This window comes from Channa argus, unplaced genomic scaffold, assembly GCF_033026475.1.
Source record: "Channa argus isolate prfri unplaced genomic scaffold, Channa argus male v1.0 Contig009, whole genome shotgun sequence".
NCBI lineage: Eukaryota > Metazoa > Chordata > Actinopteri > Anabantiformes > Channidae > Channa > Channa argus.
In genome coordinates, this window is record NW_027125228.1 from 194018 (window position 1) to 218858 (window position 24841).

The 24841-nt window shown below is 41.6% G+C and overlaps 22 pseudogenes; all 22 read left to right on the top strand.

Moving 5' to 3' along the window:
- The first annotated feature begins 38 nt into the window (after positions 1-38).
- LOC137110250 (5S ribosomal RNA) lies at positions 39-157 on the top strand (annotated as a pseudogene).
- An 868-nt stretch (positions 158-1025) lies between these two features.
- On the top strand, positions 1026-1144 carry LOC137110096 (5S ribosomal RNA; annotated as a pseudogene).
- An 857-nt stretch (positions 1145-2001) lies between these two features.
- Positions 2002-2120, top strand: LOC137111322 (5S ribosomal RNA; annotated as a pseudogene).
- An 868-nt stretch (positions 2121-2988) lies between these two features.
- On the top strand, positions 2989-3107 carry LOC137110255 (5S ribosomal RNA; annotated as a pseudogene).
- An 868-nt stretch (positions 3108-3975) lies between these two features.
- Positions 3976-4094, top strand: LOC137111323 (5S ribosomal RNA; annotated as a pseudogene).
- Positions 4095-4962: 868 nt separating this feature from the next.
- LOC137110097 (5S ribosomal RNA) lies at positions 4963-5081 on the top strand (annotated as a pseudogene).
- An 867-nt stretch (positions 5082-5948) lies between these two features.
- LOC137110859 (5S ribosomal RNA) lies at positions 5949-6067 on the top strand (annotated as a pseudogene).
- Positions 6068-6924: 857 nt separating this feature from the next.
- LOC137110314 (5S ribosomal RNA) lies at positions 6925-7043 on the top strand (annotated as a pseudogene).
- Positions 7044-8877: 1834 nt separating this feature from the next.
- Positions 8878-8996, top strand: LOC137110170 (5S ribosomal RNA; annotated as a pseudogene).
- An 859-nt stretch (positions 8997-9855) lies between these two features.
- Positions 9856-9974, top strand: LOC137111291 (5S ribosomal RNA; annotated as a pseudogene).
- An 867-nt stretch (positions 9975-10841) lies between these two features.
- Positions 10842-10960, top strand: LOC137110230 (5S ribosomal RNA; annotated as a pseudogene).
- An 857-nt stretch (positions 10961-11817) lies between these two features.
- Positions 11818-11936, top strand: LOC137110641 (5S ribosomal RNA; annotated as a pseudogene).
- An 857-nt stretch (positions 11937-12793) lies between these two features.
- Positions 12794-12912, top strand: LOC137110325 (5S ribosomal RNA; annotated as a pseudogene).
- A 1844-nt stretch (positions 12913-14756) lies between these two features.
- LOC137110337 (5S ribosomal RNA) lies at positions 14757-14875 on the top strand (annotated as a pseudogene).
- An 857-nt stretch (positions 14876-15732) lies between these two features.
- Positions 15733-15851, top strand: LOC137110265 (5S ribosomal RNA; annotated as a pseudogene).
- A 1834-nt stretch (positions 15852-17685) lies between these two features.
- On the top strand, positions 17686-17804 carry LOC137110573 (5S ribosomal RNA; annotated as a pseudogene).
- Positions 17805-18663: 859 nt separating this feature from the next.
- LOC137111292 (5S ribosomal RNA) lies at positions 18664-18782 on the top strand (annotated as a pseudogene).
- Positions 18783-19649: 867 nt separating this feature from the next.
- Positions 19650-19768, top strand: LOC137110587 (5S ribosomal RNA; annotated as a pseudogene).
- Positions 19769-20625: 857 nt separating this feature from the next.
- On the top strand, positions 20626-20744 carry LOC137110349 (5S ribosomal RNA; annotated as a pseudogene).
- Positions 20745-21601: 857 nt separating this feature from the next.
- On the top strand, positions 21602-21720 carry LOC137110642 (5S ribosomal RNA; annotated as a pseudogene).
- A 1844-nt stretch (positions 21721-23564) lies between these two features.
- Positions 23565-23683, top strand: LOC137110361 (5S ribosomal RNA; annotated as a pseudogene).
- Positions 23684-24540: 857 nt separating this feature from the next.
- LOC137110358 (5S ribosomal RNA) lies at positions 24541-24659 on the top strand (annotated as a pseudogene).
- The last annotated feature ends 182 nt before the right edge of the window (positions 24660-24841 follow it).

Consider the following 24841-nt stretch of genomic DNA (forward strand, 5'->3'; position numbering starts at 1 on the left):
TCCAGCGTTTTTAAGAGCTGTTGATGATATCAAATGCAGCTTACGGCCACACCGCTCTCTAAACGCCCGATCTCGTCCGATCTCAGCAGCCAAATAGAGCCGGGCCTGGTTAGTACTTGGTAGGAAGACCGCCTGGGAATACCAGGTGCTGTAAGCTTTTTTGCTTGGGTTTACGGGCAGCACAAGCTGGTGTTACTGCCTATTTATTCGTAGAAATTGTTCTATATTTTCATCAAATTTTGTTCTTTCATTGCTGTTTTGCTACTTTATTGGTTTGCCGACCATCGTGCTTCATTACTAGTAGACCATGTTACGGTCCTGGCCATATGTGTTGTTTTTATTTTCTTGTTCTTATAGGTGCCCTGCCTGATTGGCCGGATTGGGGGGCAGTACAGGAAGCTGATTGGTCCATCCTACACTTCCTGGAGTTTTAAAAGTACGGTTCCCAACAGCTAGCGAGGCTCTTTCTGGCATCAGCACCTGTTTGCTGTTCTTGGTTTCCAAACCTTATTTAGCATTTTTGAATTGTTAGGTTTTGTGCCGTGGTTTTGTTTATAAATTGTATATTTTGTAAATAGTATTAAATCTGTAGGGGTGGACTGCCATTTTTCTTTTGATTGTTTTCTCTTGTTTTCACATTAGGGAGTTAGGGTTAGCGACTGTCTTTTGGTTTGTTTCTTTCTATCAGGCTAGCTAGCACTTTCTGTGGGAAATTGCTTATTTTGTTTATTATGTTGGCCTTGGTTCGCCCTGAGTTGTAGTGTCATGTTTTGTTTGACACTTTCTTTCGTTTAAAATAAATATCATTCTGTTGGAACATCTCGATCCTGGATTTTGGTTTGGGGATCGGAGAGGGAACATGCTAATTTATCTTTGTATGTTGCACCCTGACCCCCTAGACAGGGGCGTAACAGACCAGTACAGTTATAGTACTTTGTACTTTGCCACATTTATCTTATTCTTAGCAAGAGTCATGCATTCTGCTTCTCTAGCGTTTTTAAGAGCTGTTGATGATGTCAAATGCAGCTTACGGCCACACCGCTCTCTAAGTGCCCGATCTCGTCCGATCTCGGCAGCCAAATAGAGCCGGGCCTGGTTAGTACTTGGTAGGAAGACCGCCTGGGAATACCAGGTGCTGTAAGCTTTTTTGCTTGGGTTTACGGGCAGCTCAAGCTGGTGTTACTGCCTATTTATTCATAGAAATTGTTCTATATTTTCATCAAATTTTGTTCTTTCATTGCTGTTTTGCTACTTTATTGGTTTGTCAACCATCGTGCTTCATTACTAGTAGACCATGTTACGGTCCTGGCCATATGTGTTGTTTTTATTTTCTTGTTCTTATAGGTGCCCTGCCTGATTGGCCGGATTTGGGGGAAGTACCGGAAGCTGATTGGTCCATCCTACACTTCCTGGAGTTTTAAAAGTACGGTTCCCAACAGCTAGCGAGGCTCTTTCTGGCAGCAGCACCTGTTTGCTGTTCTTGTTTTCCAAATCTTATTTAGCATTTTTGAATCGTTAGGTTTTGTGCTGTGGTTTTGTTTATAAATTGTATATTTTGTAAATAGTATTAAATCTGTAGGGGTGAACTGCCATTTTCTTTGAACTGTTTTCACATTAGGGAGTTAGGGTTAGCGACTGTCTTTTGGTTTGTTTCTTTCTATCAGGCTAGCTAGCACTTTCTGTGGGAAATTGCTTATTTTGTTTATTATGTTGGCCTTGGTTCGCCCTGAGTTGTAGTGTCATGTTTTGTTTGACACTTTCTTTCGTTTAAAATAAATATCATTCTGTTGGAACATCTCGATCCTGGATTTTGGTTTGGGGATCGGAGAGGGAACATGCTAATTTATCTTTGTATGTTGCACCCTGACCCCCTAGACAGGGGCGTAACAGACCAGTACAGTTATAGTACTTTGTACTTTGCCACATTTATCTTCTTCTTAGCAAGTGTCATGCATTCTGCTTCTCCAGCGTTTTTAAGAGCTGTTGATGATATCAAATGCAGCTTACGGCCACACCGCTCTCTAAACGCCCGATCTCGTCCGATCTCGGCAGCCAAATAGAGCCGGGCCTGGTTAGTACTTGGTAGGAAGACCGCCTGGGAATACCAGGTGCTGTAAGCTTTTTTGCTTGGGTTTACGGGCAGCACAAGCTGGTGTTACTGCCTATTTATTCGTAGAAATTGTTCTATATTTTCATCAAATTTTGTTCTTTCATTGCTGTTTTGCTACTTTATTGGTTTGCCGACCATCGTGCTTCATTACTAGTAGACCATGTTACGGTCCTGGCCATATGTGTTGTTTTTATTTTCTTGTTCTTATAGGTGCCCTGCCTGATTGGCCGGATTGGGGGGCAGTACAGGAAGCTGATTGGTCCATCCTACACTTCCTGGAGTTTTAAAAGTACGGTTCCCAACAGCTAGCGAGGCTCTTTCTGGCATCAGCACCTGTTTGCTGTTCTTGGTTTCCAAACCTTATTTAGCATTTTTGAATTGTTAGGTTTTGTGCCGTGGTTTTGTTTATAAATTGTATATTTTGTAAATAGTATTAAATCTGTAGGGGTGGACTGCCATTTTTCTTTTGATTGTTTTCTCTTGTTTTCACATTAGGGAGTTAGGGTTAGCGACTGTCTTTTGGTTTGTTTCTTTCTATCAGGCTAGCTAGCACTTTCTGTGGGAAATTGCTTATTTTGTTTATTATGTTGGCCTTGGTTCGCCCTGAGTTGTAGTGTCATGTTTTGTTTGACACTTTCTTTCGTTTAAAATAAATATCATTCTGTTGGAACATCTCGATCCTGGATTTTGGTTTGGGGATCGGAGAGGGAACATGCTAATTTATCTTTGTATGTTGCACCCTGACCCCCTAGACAGGGGCGTAACAGACCAGTACAGTTATAGTACTTTGTACTTTGCCACATTTATCTTCTTCTTAGCAAGTGTCATGCATTCTGCTTCTCCAGCGTTTTTAAGAGCTGTTGATGATATCAAATGCAGCTTACGGCCACACCGCTCTCTAAACGCCCGATCTCGTCAGATCTCGGCAGCCAAATAGAGCCGGGCCTGGTTAGTACTTGGTAGGAAGACCGCCTGGGAATACCAGGTGCAGTAAGCTTTTTTGCTTGGGTTTACGGGCAGCACAAGCTGGTGTTACTGCCTATTTATTCGTAGAAATTGTTCTATATTTTCATCAAATTTTGTTCTTTCATTGCTGTTTTGCTACTTTATTGGTTTGCCGACCATCGTGCTTCATTACTAGTAGACCATGTTACGGTCCTGGCCATATGTGTTGTTTTTATTTTCTTGTTCTTATAGGTGCCCTGCCTGATTGGCCGGATTGGGGGGCAGTACAGGAAGCTGATTGGTCCATCCTACACTTCCTGGAGTTTTAAAAGTACGGTTCCCAACAGCTAGCGAGGCTCTTTCTGGCATCAGCACCTGTTTGCTGTTCTTGGTTTCCAAACCTTATTTAGCATTTTTGAATTGTTAGGTTTTGTGCCGTGGTTTTGTTTATAAATTGTATATTTTGTAAATAGTATTAAATCTGTAGGGGTGGACTGCCATTTTTCTTTTGATTGTTTTCTCTTGTTTTCACATTAGGGAGTTAGGGTTAGCGACTGTCTTTTGGTTTGTTTCTTTCTATCAGGCTAGCTAGCACTTTCTGTGGGAAATTGCTTATTTTGTTTATTATGTTGGCCTTGGTTCGCCCTGAGTTGTAGTGTCATGTTTTGTTTGACACTTTCTTTCGTTTAAAATAAATATCATTCTGTTGGAACATCTCGATCCTGGATTTTGGTTTGGGGATCGGAGAGGGAACATGCTAATTTATCTTTGTATGTTGCACCCTGACCCCCTAGACAGGGGCGTAACAGACCAGTACAGTTATAGTACTTTGTACTTTGCCACATTTATCTTCTTCTTAGCAAGTGTCATGCATTCTGCTTCTCCAGCGTTTTTAAGAGCTGTTGATGATATCAAATGCAGCTTACGGCCACACCGCTCTCTAAACGCCCGATCTCGTCCGATCTCGGCAGCCAAATAGAGCCGGGCCTGGTTAGTACTTGGTAGGAAGACCGCCTGGGAATACCAGGTGCTGTAAGCTTTTTTGCTTGGGTTTACGGGCAGCACAAGCTGGTGTTACTGCCTATTTATTCATAGAAATTGTTCTATATTTTCATCAAATTTTGTTCTTTAATTGCTGTTTTGCTACTTTATTGGTTTGCCGACCATCGTGCTTCATTACTAGTAGACCATGTTACGGTCCTGGCCATATGTGTTGTTTTTATTTTCTTGTTCTTATAGGTGCCCTGCCTGATTGGCCGGATTGGGGGGCAGTACAGGAAGCTGATTGGTCCATCCTACACTTCCTGGAGTTTTAAAAGTACGGTTCCCAACAGCTAGCGAGGCTCTTTCTGGCATCAGCACCTGTTTGCTGTTCTTGGTTTCCAAACCTTATTTAGCATTTTTGAATTGTTAGGTTTTGTGCCGTGGTTTTGTTTATAAATTGTATATTTTGTAAATAGTATTAAATCTGTAGGGGTGGACTGCCATTTTTCTTTTGATTGTTTTCTCTTGTTTTCACATTAGGGAGTTAGGGTTAGCGACTGTCTTTTGGTTTGTTTCTTTCTATCAGGCTAGCTAGCACTTTCTGTGGGAAATGGCTTATTTTGTTTATTATGTTGGCCTTGGTTCGCCCTGAGTTGTAGTGTCATGTTTTGTTTGACACTTTCTTTCGTTTAAAATAAATATCATTCTGTTGGAACATCTCAATCCTGGATTTTGGTTTGGGGATCGGAGAGGGAACATGCAAATTTATCTTTGTATGTTTCACCCTGATCCCCTAGACAGGGGCGTAACAGACCAGTACAGTTATAGTACTTTGTACTTTGCCACATTTATCTTATTCTTAGCAAGAGTCATGCATTCTGCTTCTCTAGCGTTTTTAAGAGCTGTTGATGATGTCAAATGCAGCTTACGGCCACACCGCTCTCTAAGTGCCCGATCTCGTCCGATCTCGGCAGCCAAATAGAGCCGGGCCTGGTTAGTACTTGGTAGGAAGACCGCCTGGGAATACCAGGTGCTGTAAGCTTTTTTGCTTGGGTTTACGGGCAGCACAAGCTGGTGTTACTGCCTATTTATTCATAGAAATTGTTCTATATTTTCATCAAATTTTGTTCTTTAATTGCTGTTTTGCTACTTTATTGGTTTGCCGACCATCGTGCTTCATTACTAGTAGACCATGTTACGGTCCTGGCCATATGTGTTGTTTTTATTTTGTTGTTCTTATAGGTGCCCTGCCTGATTGGCCGGATTTGGGGGAAGTACAGGAAGCTGATTGGTCCATCCTACACTTCCTGGAGTTTTAAAAGTACGGTTCCCAACAGCTAGCGAGGCTCTTTCTGGCAGCAGCACCTGTTTGCTGTTCTTGCTTTCCAAACCTTATTTAGCATTTTTGAATTGTTAGGTTTTGTGCCGTGGTTTTGTTTATAAATTGTATATTTTGTAAATAGTATTAAATCTGTAGGGGTGGACTGCCATTTTCTTTTGATTGTTTTCTCTTGTTTTCACATTAGGGAGTTAGGGTTAGCGACTGTCTTTTGGTTTGTTTATTTCTATCAGGCTAGCTAGTACTTTCTGTGGGAAATGGCTTATTTTGTTTATTATGTTGGCCTTGGTTCGCCCTGAGTTGTAGTGTCATGTTTTGTTTGACACTTTCTTTCGTTTAAAATAAATATCATTCTGTTGGAACATCTCGATCCTGGATTTTGGTTTGGGGATCGGAGAGGGAACATGCTAATTTATCTTTGTATGTTGCACCCTGACCCCCTACACAGAGGCGTAACAGACCAGTACAGTTATAGTACTTTGTACTTTGCCACATTTATCTTCTTCTTAGCAAGGGTCATGCATTCTGCTTCTCCAGCGTTTTTGAGAGCTGTTGATGATGTCAAATGCAGCTTACGGCCACACTGCTCTCTAAGCGCCCGATCCCGTCCGATCTCGGCAGCCAAATAGGGCCGGGCCTTGTTAGTACTTGGTAGGAAGACCGCCTGGGAATACCACGTGCTGTAAGCTTCTTTGCTTGGGTTTACGGGCAGCACAAGCTGGTGTTACTGCCTATTTATTCATAGAAATTGTTCTATATTTTCATCAAATTTTGTTCTTTCATTGCTGTTTTGCTACTTGATTGGTTTGTCAACCATCGTGCTTCATTACTAATAGACCATGTTACGGTCCTGGCCATATGTGTTGTTTTTATTTTCTTGTTCTTATAGGTGCCCTGCCTGATTGGCCGGATTGGGGGGCAGTACAGGAAGCTGATTGGTCCATCCTACACTTCCTGGAGTTTTAAAAGTACGGTTCCCAACAGCTAGCGAGGCTCTTTCTGGCATCAGCACCTGTTTGCTGTTCTTGGTTTCCAAACCTTATTTAGCATTTTTGAATTGTTAGGTTTTGTGCCGTGGTTTTGTTTATAAATTGTATATTTTGTAAATAGTATTAAATCTGTAGGGGTGAACTGCCATTTTCTTTGGACTGTTTTCACATTAGGGAGTTAGGGTTAGCGACTGTCTTTTGGTTTGTTTATTTCTATCAGGCTAGCTAGCACTTTCTGTGGGAAATGGCTTATTTTGTTTATTATGTTGGCCTTGGTTCGCCCTGAGTTGTAGTGTCATGTTTTGTTTGACACTTTCTTTCGTTTAAAATAAATATCATTCTGTTGGAACATCTCGATCCTGGATTTTGGTTTGGGGATCGGAGAGGGAACATGCTAATTTATCTTTGTATGTGGCACCCTGACCCCCTAGACAGGGGCGTAACAGACCAGTACAGTTATAGTACTTTGTACTTTGCCACATTTATCTTCTTCTTAGCAAGTGTCATGCATTCTGCTTCTCCAGCGTTTTTAAGAGCTGTTGATGATGTCAAATGCAGCTTACGGCCACACCGCTCTCTAAGCGCCCGATCTCGTCCGATCTCGGCAGCCAAATAGAGCCGGGCCTGGTTAGTACTTGGTAGGAAGACCGCCTGGGAATACCAGGTGCTGTAAGCTTTTTTGCTTGGGTTTACGGGCAGCACAAGCTGGTGTTACTGCCTATTTATTCATAGAAATTGTTCTATATTTTCATCAAATTTTGTTCTTTCATTGCTGTTTTGCTACTTTATTGGTTTGTCAACGATCGTGCTTCATTACTAATAGACCATGTTACGGTCCTGGCCATATGTGTTGTTTTTATTTTCTTGTTCTTATAGGTGCCCTGCCTGATTGGCCGGATTGGGGGGCAGTACCGGAAGCTGAGTGGTCCATCCTACACTTCCTGGAGTTTTAAAAGTACGGTTCCCAACAGCTAGCGAAGCTCTTTCTGGCATCAGCACCTGTTTGCTGTTCTTGGTTTCCAAACCTTATTTAGCATTTTTGAATTGTTAGGTTTTGTGCCGTGGTTTTGTTTATAAATTGTATATTTTGTAAATAGTATTAAATCTGTAGGGGTGGACTGCCATTTTTCTTTTGATTGTTTTCTCTTGTTTTCACATTAGGGAGTTAGGGTTAGCGACTGTCTTTTGGTTTGTTTCTTTCTATCAGGCTAGCTAGCACTTTCTGTGGGAAATGGCTTATTTTGTTTATTATGTTGGCCTTGGTTCGCCCTGAGTTGTAGTGTCATGTTTTGTTTGACACTTTCTTTCGTTTAAAATAAATATCATTCTGTTGGAACATCTCAATCCTGGATTTTGGTTTGGGGATCGGAGAGGGAACATGCAAATTTATCTTTGTATGTTTCACCCTGACCCCCTAGACAGGGGCGTAACAGACCAGTACAGTTATAGTACTTTGTACTTTGCCACATTTATCTTCTTCTTAGCAAGTATCATGCATTCTGCTTCTCTAGCGTTTTTAAGAGCTGTTGATGATGTCAAATGCATGTTACGGCCACACCGCTCTCTAAGCGTCCGATCTCGGCAGCCAAATAGGGCCGGGCCTGGTTAGTACTTGGTAGGAAGACCGCCTGGGAATACCAGGTGCTGTAAGCTTTTTTGCTTGGGTTTACGGGCAGCTCAAGCTGGTGTTACTGCCTATTTATTCATAGAAATTGTTCTATATTTTCATCAAATTTTGTTCTTTCATTGCTGTTTTGCTACTTTATTGGTTTGTCAACCATCGTGCTTCATTACTAGTAGACCATGTTACGGTCCTGGCCATATGTGTTGTTTTTATTTTCTTGTTCTTATAGGTGCCCTGCCTGATTGGCCGGATTTGGGGGAAGTACAGGAAGCTGATTGGTCCATCCTACACTTCCTGGAGTTTTAAAAGTACGGTTCCCAACAGCTAGCGAGGCTCTTTCTAGCATCAGCACCTGTTTGCTGTTCTTGGTTTCCAAACCTTATTTAGCATTTTTGAATTGTTAGGTTTTGTGCCGTGGTTTTGTTTATAAATTGTATATTTTGTAAATAGTATTAAATCTGTAGGGGTGAACTGCCATTTTCTTTGGACTGTTTTCACATTAGGGAGTTAGGGTTAGCGACTGTCTTTTGGTTTGTTTATTTCTATCAGGCTAGCTAGCACTTTCTGTGGGAAATGGCTTATTTTGTTTATTATGTTGGCCTTGGTTCGCCCTGAGTTGTAGTGTCATGTTTTGTTTGACACTTTCTTTCGTTTAAAATAAATATCATTCTGTTGGAACATCTCAATCCTGGATTTTGGTTTGGGGATCGGAGAGGGAACATGCTAATTTATCTTTGTATGTGGCACCCTGACCCCCTAGACAGGGGCGTAACAGACCAGTACAGTTATAGTACTTTGTACTTTGCCACATTTATCTTCTTCTTAGCAAGTGTCATGCATTCTGCTTCTCCAGCGTTTTTAAGAGCTGTTGATGATGTCAAATGCAGCTTACGGCCACACCGCTCTCTGAGCGCCCGATCTCGTCCGATCTCGGCAGCCAAATAGGGCCGGGCCTGGTTAGTACTTGGTAGGAAGACCGCCTGGGAATACCAGGTGCTGTAAGCTTCTTTGCTTGGGTTTACGGGCAGCACAAGCTGGTGTTACTGCCTATTTATTCATAAAAATTGTTCTATATTTTCATCAAATTTTGTTCTTTCATTGCTGTTTTGCTACTTTATTGGTTTGCCAACCATCGTGCTTCATTACTAGTAGACCATGTTACGGTCCTGGCCATATGTGTTGTTTTTATTTTCTTGTTCTTATAGGTGCCCTGCCTGATTGGCCGGATTGGGGGGCAGTACAGGAAGCTGATTGGTCCATCCTACACTTCCTGGAGTTTTAAAAGTACGGTTCCCAACAGCTAGCGAGGCTCTTTCTGGCATCAGCACCTGTTTGCTGTTCTTGGTTTCCAAACCTTATTTAGCATTTTTGAATTGTTAGGTTTTGTGCCGTGGTTTTGTTTATAAATTGTATATTTTGTAAATAGTATTAAATCTGTAGGGGTGAACTGCCATTTTCTTTGGACTGTTTTCACATTAGGGAGTTAGGGTTAGCAACTGTCTTTTGGTTTGTTTTTTTTTCTATCAGGCTAGCTAGCACTTTCTGTGGGAAATGGCTTATTTTGTTTATTATGTTGGCCTTGGTTCTCCCTGAGTTGTAGTGTCATGTTTTGTTTGACACTTTCTTTCGTTTAAAATAAATATCATTCTGTTGGAACATCTCGATCCTGGATTTTGGTTTGGGGATCGGAGAGGGAACATGCTAATTTATCTTTGTATGTTGCACCCTGAGCCCCTAGACAGGGGCGTAACAGACCAGTACAGTTATAGTCCTTTGTACTTTGCCACATTTATCTTCTTCTTAGCAAGTGTCATGCATTCTGCTTCTCCAGCGTTTTTAAGAGCTGTTGATGATGTCAAATGCAGCTTACGGCCACACCGCTCTCTAAGCGCCCGATCTCGTCAGATCTCGGCAGCCAAATAGAGCCGGGCCTGGTTAGTACTTGGTAGGAAGACCGCCTGGGAATACCAGGTGCTGTAAGCTTTTTTGCTTGGGTTTACGGCCAGCACAAGCTGGTGTTACTGCCTATTTATTCATAGAAATTGTTCTATATTTTCATCAAATTTTGTTCTTTCATTTCTGTTTTGCTACTTTATTGGTTTGTCAACCATCTTGCTTCATTACTAGTAGACCATGTTACGGTCCTGGCCATATGTGTTGTTTTTATTTTGTTGTTCTTATAGGTGCCCTGCCTGATTGGCCGGATTTGGGGGAAGTACAGGAAGCTGATTGGTCCATCCTACACTTCCTGGAGTTTTAAAAGTACGGTTCCCAACAGCTAGCGAGGCTCTTTCTGGCAGCAGCACCTGTTTGCTGTTCTTGCTTTCCAAACCTTATTTAGCATTTTTGAATTGTTAGGTTTTGTGCCGTGGTTTTGTTTATAAATTGTATATTTTGTAAATAGTATTAAATCTGTAGGGGTGGACTGCCATTTTCTTTTGATTGTTTTCTCTTGTTTTCACATTAGGGAGTTAGGGTTAGCGACTGTCTTTTGGTTTGTTTATTTCTATCAGGCTAGCTAGTACTTTCTGTGGGAAATGGCTTATTTTGTTTATTATGTTGGCCTTGGTTCGCCCTGAGTTGTAGTGTCATGTTTTGTTTGACACTTTCTTTCGTTTAAAATAAATATCATTCTGTTGGAACATCTCGATCCTGGATTTTGGTTTGGGGATCGGAGAGGGAACATGCTAATTTATCTTTGTATGTGGCACCCTGACCCCCTAGACAGGGGCGTAACAGACCAGTACAGTTATAGTACTTTGTACTTTGCCACATTTATCTTCTTCTTAGCAAGTGTCATGCATTCTGCTTCTCCAGCGTTTTTAAGAGCTGTTGATGATGTCAAATGCAGCTTACGGCCACACCGCTCTCTAAGCGCACGATCTCGTCCGATCTCGGCAGCCAAATAGAGCCGGGCCTGGTTAGTACTTGGTAGGAAGACCGCCTGGGAATACCAGGTGCTGTAAGCTTTTTTGCTTGGGTTTACGGGCAGCACAAGCTGGTGTTACTGCCTATTTATTCATAGAAATTGTTCTATATTTTCATCAAATTTTGTTCTTTCATTGCTGTTTTGCTACTTTATTGGTTTGTCAACGATCGTGCTTCATTACTAATAGACCATGTTACGGTCCTGGCCATATGTGTTGTTTTTATTTTCTTGTTCTTATAGGTGCCCTGCCTGATTGGCCGGATTGGGGGGCAGTACCGGAAGCTGAGTGGTCCATCCTACACTTCCTGGAGTTTTAAAAGTACGGTTCCCAACAGCTAGCGAGGCTCTTTCTGGCATCAGCACCTGTTTGCTGTTCTTGGTTTCCAAACCTTATTTAGTATTTCTGAATTGTTAGGTTTTGTGCCGTGGTTTTGTTTATAAATTGTATATTTTGTAAATAGTATTAAATCTGTAGGGGTGAACTACCATTTTCTTTGGACTGTTTTCACATTAGGGAGTTAGGGTTAGCGACTGTCTTTTGGTTTGTTTATTTCTATCAGGCTAGCTAGCACTTTCTGTGGGAAATGGCTTATTTTGTTTATTATGTTGGCCTTGGTTCGCCCTGAGTTGTAGTGTCATGTTTTGTTTGACACTTTCTTTCGTTTAAAATAAATATCATTCTGTTGGAACATCTCGATCCTGGATTTTGGTTTGGGGATCGGAGAGGGAACATGCCAATTTATCTTTGTATGTTGCACCCTGACCCCCTAGACAGGGGCGTAACAGACCAGTACAGTTATAGTACTTTGTACTTTGCCACATTTATCTTCTTCTTAGCAAGTGTCATGCATTCTGCTTCTCCAGCGTTTTTGAGAGCTGTTGATGATGTCAAATGCAGCTTATGGCCACACTGCTCTCTAAGCGCCCGATCCCGTCCGATCTCGGCAGCCAAATAGGGCCGGGCCTTGTTAGTACTTGGTAGGAAGACCGCCTGGGAATACCAGGTGCTGTAAGCTTCTTTGCTTGGGTTTACGGGCAGCACAAGCTGGTGTTACTGCCTATTTATTCATAGAAATTGTTCTATATTTTCATCAAATTTTGTTCTTTCATTGCTGTTTTGCTACTTTATTGGTTTGCCAACCATCGTGCTTCATTACTAGTAGACCATGTTACGGTCCTGGCCATATGTGTTGTTTTTATTTTCTTGTTCTTATAGGTGCCCTGCCTGATTGGCTGGATTGGGGGGCAGTACAGGAAGCTGATTGGTCCATCCTACACTTCCTGGAGTTTTAAAAGTACGGTTCCCAACAGCTAGCGAGGCTCTTTCTGGCATCAGCACCTGTTTGCTGTTCTTGGTTTCCAAACCTTATTTAGCATTTTTGAATTGTTAGGTTTTGTGCCGTGGTTTTGTTTATAAATTGTATATTTTGTAAATAGTATTAAATCTGTAGGGGTGAACTGCCATTTTCTTTGGACTGTTTTCACATTAGGGAGTTAGGGTTAGCGACTGTCTTTTGGTTTGTTTATTTCTATCAGGCTAGCTAGCACTTTCTGTGGGAAATGGCTTATTTTGTTTATTATGTTGGCCTTGGTTCGCCCTGAGTTGTAGTGTCATGTTTTGTTTGACACTTTCTTTCGTTTAAAATAAATATCATTCTGTTGGAACATCTCGATCCTGGATTTTGGTTTGGGGATCGGAGAGGGAACATGCTAATTTATCTTTGTATGTTGCACCCTGACCCCCTAGACAGGGGCGTAACAGACCAGTACAGTTATAGTACTTTGTACGTTGCCACATTTATCTTCTTCTTAGCAAGTGTCATGCATTCTGCTTCTCCAGCGTTTTTAAGAGCTGTTGATGATATCAAATGCAGCTTACGGCCACACCGCTCTCTAAGCGCCCGATCTCGTCCGATCTCGGCAGCCAAATAGAGCCGGGCCTGGTTAGTACTTGGTAGGAAGACCGCCTGGGAATACCAGGTGCTGTAAGCTTTTTTGCTTGGGTTTACGGGCAGCACAAGCTGGTGTTACTGCCTATTTATTCATAGAAATTGTTCTATATTTTCATCAAATTTTGTTCTTTCATTGCTGTTTTGCTACTTTATTGGTTTGCCAACCATCGTGCTTCATTACTAGTAGACCATGTTACGGTCCTGGCCATATGTGTTGTTTTTATTTTCTTGTTCTTATAGGTGCCCTGCCTGATTGGCTGGATTGGGGGGCAGTACAGGAAGCTGATTGGTCCATCCTACACTTCCTGGAGTTTTAAAAGTATGGTTCCCAACAGCTAGCGAGGCTCTTTCTGGCATCAGCACCTGTTTGCTGTTCTTGGTTTCCAAACCTTATTTAGCATTTTTGAATTGTTAGGTTTTGTGCCGTGGTTTTGTTTATAAATTGTATATTTTGTAAATAGTATTAAATCTGTAGGGGTGGACTGCCATTTTTCTTTTGATTGTTTTCTCTTGTTTTCACATTAGGGAGTTAGGGTTAGCGACTGTCTTTTGGTTTGTTTCTTTCTATCAGGCTAGCTAGCACTTTCTGTGGGAAATGGCTTATTTTGTTTATTATGTTGGCCTTGGTTCGCCCTGAGTTGTAGTGTCATGTTTTGTTTGACACTTTCTTTCGTTTAAAATAAATATCATTCTGTTGGAACATCTCAATCCTGGATTTTGGTTTGGGGATCGGAGAGGGAACATGCAAATTTATCTTTGTATGTTTCACCCTGACCCCCTAGACAGGGGCGTAACAGACCAGTACAGTTATAGTACTTTGTACTTTGCCACATTTATCTTCTTCTTAGCAAGTATCATGCATTCTGCTTCTCTAGCGTTTTTAAGAGCTGTTGATGATGTCAAATGCATGTTACGGCCACACCGCTCTCTAAGCGTCCGATCTCGGCAGCCAAATAGGGCCGGGCCTGGTTAGTACTTGGTAGGAAGACCGCCTGGGAATACCAGGTGCTGTAAGCTTTTTTGCTTGGGTTTACGGGCAGCTCAAGCTGGTGTTACTGCCTATTTATTCATAGAAATTGTTCTATATTTTCATCAAATTTTGTTCTTTCATTGCTGTTTTGCTACTTTATTGGTTTGTCAACCATCGTGCTTCATTACTAGTAGACCATGTTACGGTCCTGGCCATATGTGTTGTTTTTATTTTCTTGTTCTTATAGGTGCCCTGCCTGATTGGCCGGATTTGGGGGAAGTACAGGAAGCTGATTGGTCCATCCTACACTTCCTGGAGTTTTAAAAGTACGGTTCCCAACAGCTAGCGAGGCTCTTTCTGGCAGCAGCACCTGTTTGCTGTTCTTGGTTTCCAAATCTTATTTAGCATTTTTGAATTGTTAGGTTTTGTGCCGTGGTTTTGTTTATAAATTGTATATTTTGTAAATAGTATTAAATCTGTAGGGGTGGACTGCCATTTTCTTTTGATTGTTTTCTCTTGTTTTCACATTAGGGAGTTAGGGTTAGCGACTATCTTTTGGTTTGTTTATTTCTATCAGGCTAGCTAGCACTTTCTGTGGGAAATGGCTTATTTTGTTTATTATGTTGGCCTTGGTTCGCCCTGAGTTGTAGTGTCATGTTTTGTTTGACACTTTCTTTCGTTTAAAATAAATATCATTCTGTTGGAACATCTCAATCCTGGATTTTGGTTTGAGGATCGGAGAGGGAACATGCAAATTTATCTTTGTATGTTTCACCCTGACCCCCTAGACAGGGGCGTAACAGACCAGTACAGTTATAGTACTTTGTACTTTGCCACATTTATCTTCTTCTTAGCAAGTGTCATGCATTCTGCTTCTCTAGCGTTTTTAAGAGCGGTTGATAATGTCAAATGCAGCTTACGGCCACACCGCTCTCTAAGCGCCCGATCTCGTCCGATCTCGGCAGCCAAATAGAGCCGGGCCTGGTTAGTACTTGGTAGGAAGACCGCCTGGGAATACCAGGTGCTGTAAGCTTTTTTGCTTGGGTTTACGGGCAGCTCAAGCTGGTGTTACTGCCTATTTATTCATAGAAATTGTTCTATATTTTCATCAAATTTTGTTCTTTCATTGCTGTTTTGCTACTTTATTGGTTTGTCAACCATCGTGCTTCATTACTAGTAGACCATGTTACGGTCATGGCCATATGTGTTGTTTTTATTTTCTTGTTCTTATAGGTGCCCTGCCTGATTGGCCGGATTTGGGGGAAGTACAGGAAGCTGATTGGTCCATCCTACACTTCCTGGAGTTTTAAAAGTACGGTTCCCAACAGCTAGCGAGGCTCTTTCTGGCAGCAGCACCTGTTTGCTGTTCTTAGTTTCCAAATCTTATTTAGCATTTTTGAATTGTTAGGTTTTGTGCCGTGGTTTTGTTTATAAATTGTATATTTTGTAAATAGTATTAAATCTGTAGGGGTGGACTGCCATTTTCTTTGGACTGTTTTCACATTAGGGAGTTAGGGTTAGCGACTATCTTTTGGTTTGTTTATTTCTATCAGGCTAGCTAGCACTTTCTGTGGGAAATGGCTTATTTTGTTTATTATGTTGGCCTTGGTTCGCCCTGAGTTGTAGTGTCATGTTTTGTTTGACACTTTCTTTCGTTTAAAATAAATATCATTCTGTTGGAACATCTCGATTCTGGATTTTGGTTTGGGGATCGGAGAGGGAACATGCTAATTTATCTTTGTATGTTGCACCCTGACCCCCTAGACAGGGGCGTAACAGACCAGTACAGTTATAGTACTTTGTACTTTGCCACATTTATCTTCTTCTTAGCAAGTGTCATGCATTCTGCTTCTCCAGCGTTTTTAAGAGCTGTTGATGATGTCAAATGCAGCTTACGGCCACACCGCTCTCTGAGCGCCCGATCTCGTCCGATCTCGGCAGCCAAATAGGGCCGGACCTGGTTAGTACTTGGTAGGAAGACCGCCTGGGAATACCAGGTGCTGTAAGCTTTTTTGCTTGGGTTTACGGGCAGCACAAGCTGGTGTTACTGCCTATTTATTCATAAAAATTGTTCTATATTTTCATCAAATTTTGTTCTTTCATTGCTGTTTTGCTACTTTATTGGTTTGTCAACCATCGTGCTTCATTACTAGTAGACCATGTTACGGTCCTGGCCATATGTGTTGTTTTTATTTTCTTGTTCTTATAGGTGCCCTGCCTGATTGGCTGGATTGGGGGGCAGTACAGGAAGCTGATTGGTCCATCCTACACTTCCTGGAGTTTTAAAAGTATGGTTCCCAACAGCTAGCGAGGCTCTTTCTGGCATCAGCACCTGTTTGCTGTTCTTGGTTTCCAAACCTTATTTAGCATTTTTGAATTGTTAGGTTTTGTGCCGTGGTTTTGTTTATAAATTGTATATTTTGTAAATAGTATTAAATCTGTAGGGGTGGACTGCCATTTTTCTTTTGATTGTTTTCTCTTGTTTTCACATTAGGGAGTTAGGGTTAGCGACTGTCTTTTGGTTTGTTTCTTTCTATCAGGCTAGCTAGCACTTTCTGTGGGAAATGGCTTATTTTGTTTATTATGTTGGCCTTGGTTCGCCCTGAGTTGTAGTGTCATGTTTTGTTTGACACTTTCTTTCGTTTAAAATAAATATCATTCTGTTGGAACATCTCAATCCTGGATTTTGGTTTGGGGATCGGAGAGGGAACATGCAAATTTATCTTTGTATGTTTCACCCTGACCCCCTAGACAGGGGCGTAACAGACCAGTACAGTTATAGTACTTTGTACTTTGCCACATTTATCTTCTTCTTAGCAAGTGTCATGCATTCTGCTTCTCTAGCGTTTTTAAGAGCTGTTGATGATGTCAAATGCATGTTACGGCCACACCGCTCTCTAAGCGTCCGATCTCGGCAGCCAAATAGGGCCGGGCCTGGTTAGTACTTGGTAGGAAGACCGCCTGGGAATACCAGGTGCTGTAAGCTTTTTTGCTTGGGTTTACGGGCAGCTCAAGCTGGTGTTACTGCCTATTTATTCATAGAAATTGTTCTATATTTTCATCAAATTTTGTTCTTTCATTGCTGTTTTGCTACTTTATTGGTTTGTCAACCATCGTGCTTCATTACTAGTAGACCATGTTACGGTCCTGGCCATATGTGTTGTTTTTATTTTCTTGTTCTTATAGGTGCCCTGCCTGATTGGCCGGATTTGGGGGAAGTACAGGAAGCTGATTGGTCCATCCTACACTTCCTGGAGTTTTAAAAGTACGGTTCCCAACAGCTAGCGAGGCTCTTTCTAGCATCAGCACCTGTTTGCTGTTCTTGGTTTCCAAACCTTATTTAGCATTTTTGAATTGTTAGGTTTTGTGCCGTGGTTTTGTTTATAAATTGTATATTTTGTAAATAGTGTTAAATCTGTAGGGGTGAACTGCCATTTTCTTTGGACTGTTTTCACATTAGGGAGTTAGGGTTAGCGACTGTCTTTTGGTTTGTTTATTTCTATCAGGCTAGCTAGCACTTTCTGTGGGAAATGGCTTATTTTGTTTATTATGTTGGCCTTGGTTCGCCCTGAGTTGTAGTGTCATGTTTTGTTTGACACTTTCTTTCGTTTAAAATAAATATCATTCTGTTGGAACATCTCGATCCTGGATTTTGGTTTGGGGATCGGAGAGGGAACATGCTAATTTATCTTTGTATGTGGCACCCTGACCCCCTAGACAGGGGCGTAACAGACCAGTACAGTTATAGTACTTTGTACTTTGCCACATTTATCTTCTTCTTAGCAAGTGTCATGCATTCTGCTTCTCCAGCGTTTTTAAGAGCTGTTGATGATGTCAAATGCAGCTTACGGCCACACCGCTCTCTGAGCGCCCGATCTCGTCCGATCTCGGCAGCCAAATAGGGCCGGGCCTGGTTAGTACTTGGTAAGAAGACCGCCTGGGAATACCAGGTGCTGTAAGCTTTTTTGCTTGGGTTTACGGCCAGCACAAGCTGGTGTTACTGCCTATTTATTCATAAAAATTGTTCTATATTTTCATCAAATTTTGTTCTTTCATTGCTGTTTTGCTACTTTATTGGTTTGCCAACCATCGTGCTTCATTACTAGTAGACCATGTTACGGTCCTGGCCATATGTGTTGTTTTTATTTTCTTGTTCTTATAGGTGCCCTGCCTGATTGGCCGGATTGGGGGGCAGTACAGGAAGCTGATTGGTCCATCCTACACTTCCTGGAGTTTTAAAAGTACGGTTCCCAACAGCTAGCGAGGCTCTTTCTGGCATCAGCACCTGTTTGCTGTTCTTGGTTTCCAAACCTTATTTAGCATTTTTGAATTGTTAGGTTTTGTGCCGTGGTTTTGTTTATAAATTGTATATTTTGTAAATAGTATTAAATCTGTAGGGGTGAACTGCCATTTTCTTTGGACTGTTTTCACATTAGGGAGTTAGGGTTAGCAACTGTCTTTTGGTTTGTTTTTTTTTCTATCAGGCTAGCTAGCACTTTCTGTGGGAAATGGCTTATTTTGTTTATTATGATGGCCTTGGTTCGCCCTGAGTTGTAGTGTCATGTTTTGTTTGACACTTTCTTTCGTTTAAAATAAATATCATTCTGTTGGAACATCTCGATCCTGGATTTTGGTTTGGGGATCGGAGAGGGAACATGCTAATTTATCTTTGTATGTTGCACCCTGAGCCCCTAGACAGGGGCGTAACAGACCAGTACAGTTATAGTCCTTTGTACTTTGCCACATTTATCTTCTTCTTAGCAAGTGTCATGCATTCTGCTTCTCCAGCGTTTTTAAGAGCTGTTGATGATGTCAAATGCAGCTTACGGCCACACCGCTCTCTAAGCGCCCGATCTCGTCAGATCTCGGCAGCCAAATAGAGCCGGGCCTGGTTAGTACTTGGTAGGAAGACCGCCTGGGAATACCAGGTGCTGTAAGCTTTTTTGCTTGGGTTTACGGCCAGCACAAGCTGGTGTTACTGCCTATTTATTCATAGAAATTGTTCTATATTTTCATCAAATTTTGTTCTTTCATTTCTGTTTTGCTACTTTATTGGTTTGTCAACCATCTTGCTTCATTACTAGTAGACCATGTTACGGTCCTGGCCATATGTGTTGTTTTTATTTTGTTGTTCTTATAGGTGCCCTGCCTGATTGGCCGGATTTGGGGGAAGTACAGGAAGCTGATTGGTCCATCCTACACTTCCTGGAGTTTTAAAAGTACGGTTCCCAACAGCTAGCGAGGCTCTTTCTGGCAGCAGCACCTGTTTGCTGTTCTTGCTTTCCAAACCTTATTTAGCATTTTTGAATTGTTAGGTTTTGTGCCGTGGTTTTGTTTATAAATTGTATATTTTGTAAATAGTATTAAATCTGTAGGGGTGGACTGCCATTTTCTTTTGATTGTTTTCTCTTGTTTTCACATTAGGGAGTTAGGGTTAGCGACTGTCTTTTGGTTTGTTTATTTCTATCAGGCTAGCTAGTACTTTCTGTGGGAAATGGCTTATTTTGTTTATTATGTTGGCCTTGGTTCGCCCTGAGTTGTAGTGTCATGTTTTGTTTGACACTTTCTTTCGTTTAAAATAAATATCATTCTGTTGGAACATCTCGATCCTGGATTTTGGTTTGGGGATCGGAGAGGGAACATGCTAATTTATGTTTGTATGTTGCACCCTGACCCCCTAGACAGAGGCGTAACAGACCAGTACAGTTATAGTACTTTGTACTTTGCCACATTTATCTTCTTCTTAGCAAGGGTCATGCATTCTGCTTCTCCAGCGTTTTTGAGAGCTGTTGATGATGTCAAATGCAGCTTACGGCCACACTGCTCTCTAAGCGCCCGATCCCGTCCGATCTCGGCAGCCAAATAGGGCCGGGCCTGGTTAGTACTTGGTAGGAAGACCGCCTGGGAATACCACGTGCTGTAAGCTTCTTTGCTTGGGTTTACGGGCAGCACAAGCTGGTGTTACTGCCTATTTATTCATAGAAATTGTTCTATATTTTCATCAAATTTTGTTCTTTCATTGCTGTTTTGCTACTTGATTGGTTTGTCAACCATCGTGCTTCATTACTAATAGACCATGTTACGGTCCTGGCCATATGTGTTGTTTTTATTTTCTTGTTCTTATAGGTGCCCTGCCTGATTGGCCGGATTGGGGGGCAGTACAGGAAGCTGATTGCTCCATCCTACACTTCCTGGAGTTTTAAAAGTACGGTTCCCAACAGCTAGCGAGGCTCTTTCTGGCATCAGCACCTGTTTGCTGTTCTTGGTTTCCAAACCTTATTTAGCATTTTTGAATTGTTAGGTTTTGTGCCGTGGTTTTGTTTATAAATTGTATATTTTGTAAATAGTATTAAATCTGTAGGGGTGAACTGCCATTTTCTTTGGACTGTTTTCACATTAGGGAGTTAGGGTTAGCGACTGTCTTTTGGTTTGTTTATTTCTATCAGGCTAGCTAGCACTTTCTGTGGGAAATGGCTTATTTTGTTTATTATGTTGGCCTTGGTTCGCCCTGAGTTGTAGTGTCATGTTTTGTTTGACACTTTCTTTCGTTTAAAATAAATATCATTCTGTTGGAACATCTCGATCCTGGATTTTGGTTTGGGGATCGGAGAGGGAACATGCTAATTTATCTTTGTATGTGGCACCCTGACCCCCTAGACAGGGGCGTAACAGACCAGTACAGTTATAGTACTTTGTACTTTGCCACATTTATCTTCTTCTTAGCAAGTGTCATGCATTCTGCTTCTCCAGCGTTTTTAAGAGCTGTTGATGATGTCAAATGCAGCTTACGGCCACACCGCTCTCTAAGCGCCCGATCTCGTCCGATCTCGGCAGCCAAATAGAGCCGGGCCTGGTTAGTACTTGGTAGGAAGACCGCCTGGGAATACCAGGTGCTGTAAGCTTTTTTGCTTGGGTTTACGGGCAGCACAAGCTGGTGTTACTGCCTATTTATTCATAGAAATTGTTCTATATTTTCATCAAATTTTGTTCTTTCATTGCTGTTTTGCTACTTTATTGGTTTGTCAACGATCGTGCTTCATTACTAATAGACCATGTTACGGTCCTGGCCATATGTGTTGTTTTTATTTTCTTGTTCTTATAGGTGCCCTGCCTGATTGGCCGGATTGGGGGGCAGTACCGGAAGCTGAGTGGTCCATCCTACACTTCCTGGAGTTTTAAAAGTACGGTTCCCAACAGCTAGCGAGGCTCTTTCTGGCATCAGCACCTGTTTGCTGTTCTTGGTTTCCAAACCTTATTTAGTATTTCTGTATTGTTAGGTTTTGTGCCGTGGTTTTGTTTATAAATTGTATATTTTGTAAATAGTATTAAATCTGTAGGGGTGAACTACCATTTTCTTTGGACTGTTTTCACATTAGGGAGTTAGGGTTAGCGACTGTCTTTTGGTTTGTTTATTTCTATCAGGCTAGCTAGCACTTTCTGTGGGAAATGGCTTATTTTGTTTATTATGTTGGCCTTGGTTCGCCCTGAGTTGTAGTGTCATGTTTTGTTTGACACTTTCTTTCGTTTAAAATAAATATCATTCTGTTGGAACATCTCGATCCTGGATTTTGGTTTGGGGATCGGAGAGGGAACATGCTAATTTATCTTTGTATGTTGCACCCTGACCCCCTAGACAGGGGCGTAACAGACCAGTACAGTTATAGTACTTTGTACTTTGCCACATTTATCTTCTTCTTAGCAAGTGTCATGCATTCTGCTTCTCCAGCGTTTTTGAGAGCTGTTGATGATGTCAAATGCAGCTTATGGCCACACTGCTCTCTAAGCGCCCGATCCCGTCCGATCTCGGCAGCCAAATAGGGCCGGGCCTTGTTAGTACTTGGTAGGAAGACCGCCTGGGAATACCAGGTGCTGTAAGCTTCTTTGCTTGGGTTTACGGGCAGCACAAGCTGGTGTTACTGCCTATTTATTCATAGAAATTGTTCTATATTTTCATCAAATTTTGTTCTTTCATTGCTGTTTTGCTACTTTATTGGTTTGCCAACCATCGTGCTTCATTACTAGTAGACCATGTTACGGTCCTGGCCATATGTGTTGTTTTTATTTTCTTGTTCTTATAGGTGCCCTGCCTGATTGGCTGGATTGGGGGGCAGTACAGGAAGCTGATTGGTCCATCCTACACTTCCTGGAGTTTTAAAAGTACGGTTCCCAACAGCTAGCGAGGCTCTTTCTGGCATCAGCACCTGTTTGCTGTTCTTGGTTTCCAAACCTTATTTAGCATTTTTGAATTGTTAGGTTTTGTGCCGTGGTTTTGTTTATAAATTGTATATTTTGTAAATAGTATTAAATCTGTAGGGGTGGACTGCCATTTTTCTTTTGATTGTTTTCTCTTGTTTTCACATTAGGGAGTTAGGGTTAGCGACTGTCTTTTGGTTTGTTTCTTTCTATCAGGCTAGCTAGCACTTTCTGTGGGAAATGGCTTATTTTGTTTATTATGTTGGCCTTGGTTCGCCCTGAGTTGTAGTGTCATGTTTTGTTTGACACTTTCTTTCGTTTAAAATAAATATCATTCTGTTGGAACATCTCAATCCTGGATTTTGGTTTGGGGATCGGAGAGGGAACATGCAAATTTATCTTTGTATGTTTCACCCTGACCCCCTAGACAGGGGCGTAACAGACCAGTACAGTTATAGTACTTTGTACTTTGCCACATTTATCTTCTTCTTAGCAAGTGTCATGCATTCTGCTTCTCTAGCGTTTTTAAGAGCTGTTGATGATGTCAAATGCATGTTACGGCCACACCGCTCTCTAAGCGTCCGATCTCGGCAGCCAAATAGGGCCGGGCCTGGTTAGTACTTGGTAGGAAGACTGCCTGGGAATACCAGGTGCTGTAAGCTTTTTTGCTTGGGTTTACGGGCAGCTCAAGCTGGTGTTACTGCCTATTTATTCATAGAAATTGTTCTATATTTTCATCAAATTTTGTTCTTTCATTGCTGTTTTGCTACTTTATTGGTTTGTCAACCATCGTGCTTCATTACTAGTAGACCATGTTACGGTCCTGGCCATATGTGTTGTTTTTATTTTCTTGTTCTTATAGGTGCCCTGCCTGATTGGCCGGATTTGGGGGAAGTACAGGAAGCTGATTGGTCCATCCTACACTTCCTGGAGTTTTAAAAGTACGGTTCCCAACAGCTAGCGAGGCTCTTTCTGGCAGCAGCACCTGTTTGCTGTTCTTGGTTTCCAAATCTTATTTAGCATTTTTGAATTGTTAGGTTTTGTGCCGTGGTTTTGTTTATAAATTGTATATTTTGTAAATAGTATTAAATCTGTAGGGGTGGACTGCCATTTTCTTTTGATTGTTTTCTCTTGTTTTCACATTAGGGAGTTAGGGTTAGCGACTATCTTTTGGTTTGTTTATTTCTATCAGGCTAGCTAGCACTTTCTGTGGGAAATGGCTTATTTTGTTTATTATGTTGGCCTTGGTTCGCCCTGAGTTGTAGTGTCATGTTTTGTTTGACACTTTCTTTCGTTTAAAATAAATATCATTCTGTTGGAACATCTCAATCCTGGATTTTGGTTTGAGGATCGGAGAGGGAACATGCAAATTTATCTTTGTATGTTTCAACCTGACCCCCTAGACAGGGGCGTAACAGACCAGTACAGTTATAGTACTTTGTACTTTGCCACATTTATCTTCTTCTTAGCAAGTGTCATGCATTCTGCTTCTCTAGCGTTTTTAAGAGCTGTTGATAATGTCAAATGCAGCTTACGGCCACACCGCTCTCTAAGCGCCCGATCTCGTCCGATCTCGGCAGCCAAATAGAGCCGGGCCTGGTTAGTACTTGGTAGGAAGACCGCCTGGGAATACCAGGTGCTGTAAGCTTTTTTGCTTGGGTTTACGGGCAGCTCAAGCTGGTGTTACTGCCTATTTATTCATAGAAATTGTTCTATATTTTCATCAAATTTTGTTCTTTCATTGCTGTTTTGCTACTTTATTGGTTTGTCAACCATCGTGCTTCATTACTAGTAGACCATGTTACGGTCATGGCCATATGTGTTGTTTTTATTTTCTTGTTCTTATAGGTGCCCTGCCTGATTGGCCGGATTTGGGGGAAGTACAGGAAGCTGATTGGTCCATCCTACACTTCCTGGAGTTTTAAAAGTACGGTTCCCAACAGCTAGCGAGGCTCTTTCTGGCAGCAGCACCTGTTTGCTGTTCTTAGTTTCCAAATCTTATTTAGCATTTTTGAATTGTTAGGTTTTGTGCCGTGGTTTTGTTTATAAATTGTATATTTTGTAAATAGTATTAAATCTGTAGGGGTGGACTGCCATTTTCTTTGGACTGTTTTCACATTAGGGAGTTAGGGTTAGCGACTATCTTTTGGTTTGTTTATTTCTATCAGGCTAGCTAGCACTTTCTGTGGGAAATGGCTTATTTTGTTTATTATGTTGGCCTTGGTTCGCCCTGAGTTGTAGTGTCATGTTTTGTTTGACACTTTCTTTCGTTTAAAATAAATATCATTCTGTTAGAACATCTCGATTCTGGATTTTGGTTTGGGGATCGGAGAGGGAACATGCTAATTTATCTTTGTATGTTGCACCCTGACCCCCTAGACAGGGGCGTAACAGACCAGTACAGTTATAGTACTTTGTACTTTGCCACATTTATCTTCTTCTTAGCAAGTGTCATGCATTCTGCTTCTCTAGCGTTTTTAAGAGCTGTTGATGATGTCAAATGCAGCTTACGGCCACACCGCTCTCTGAGCGCCCGATCTCGTCCGATCTCGGCAGCCAAATAGGGCCGGACCTGGTTAGTACTTGGTAGGAAGACCGCTTGGGAATACCAGGTGCTGTAAGCTTTTTTGCTTGGGTTTACGGGCAGCACAAGCTGGTGTTACTGCCTATTTATTCATAAAAATTGTTCTATATTTTCATCAAATTTTGTTCTTTCATTGCTGTTTTGCTACTTTATTGGTTTGTCAACCATCGTGCTTCATTACTAGTAGACCATGTTACGGTCCTGGCCATATGTGTTGTTTTT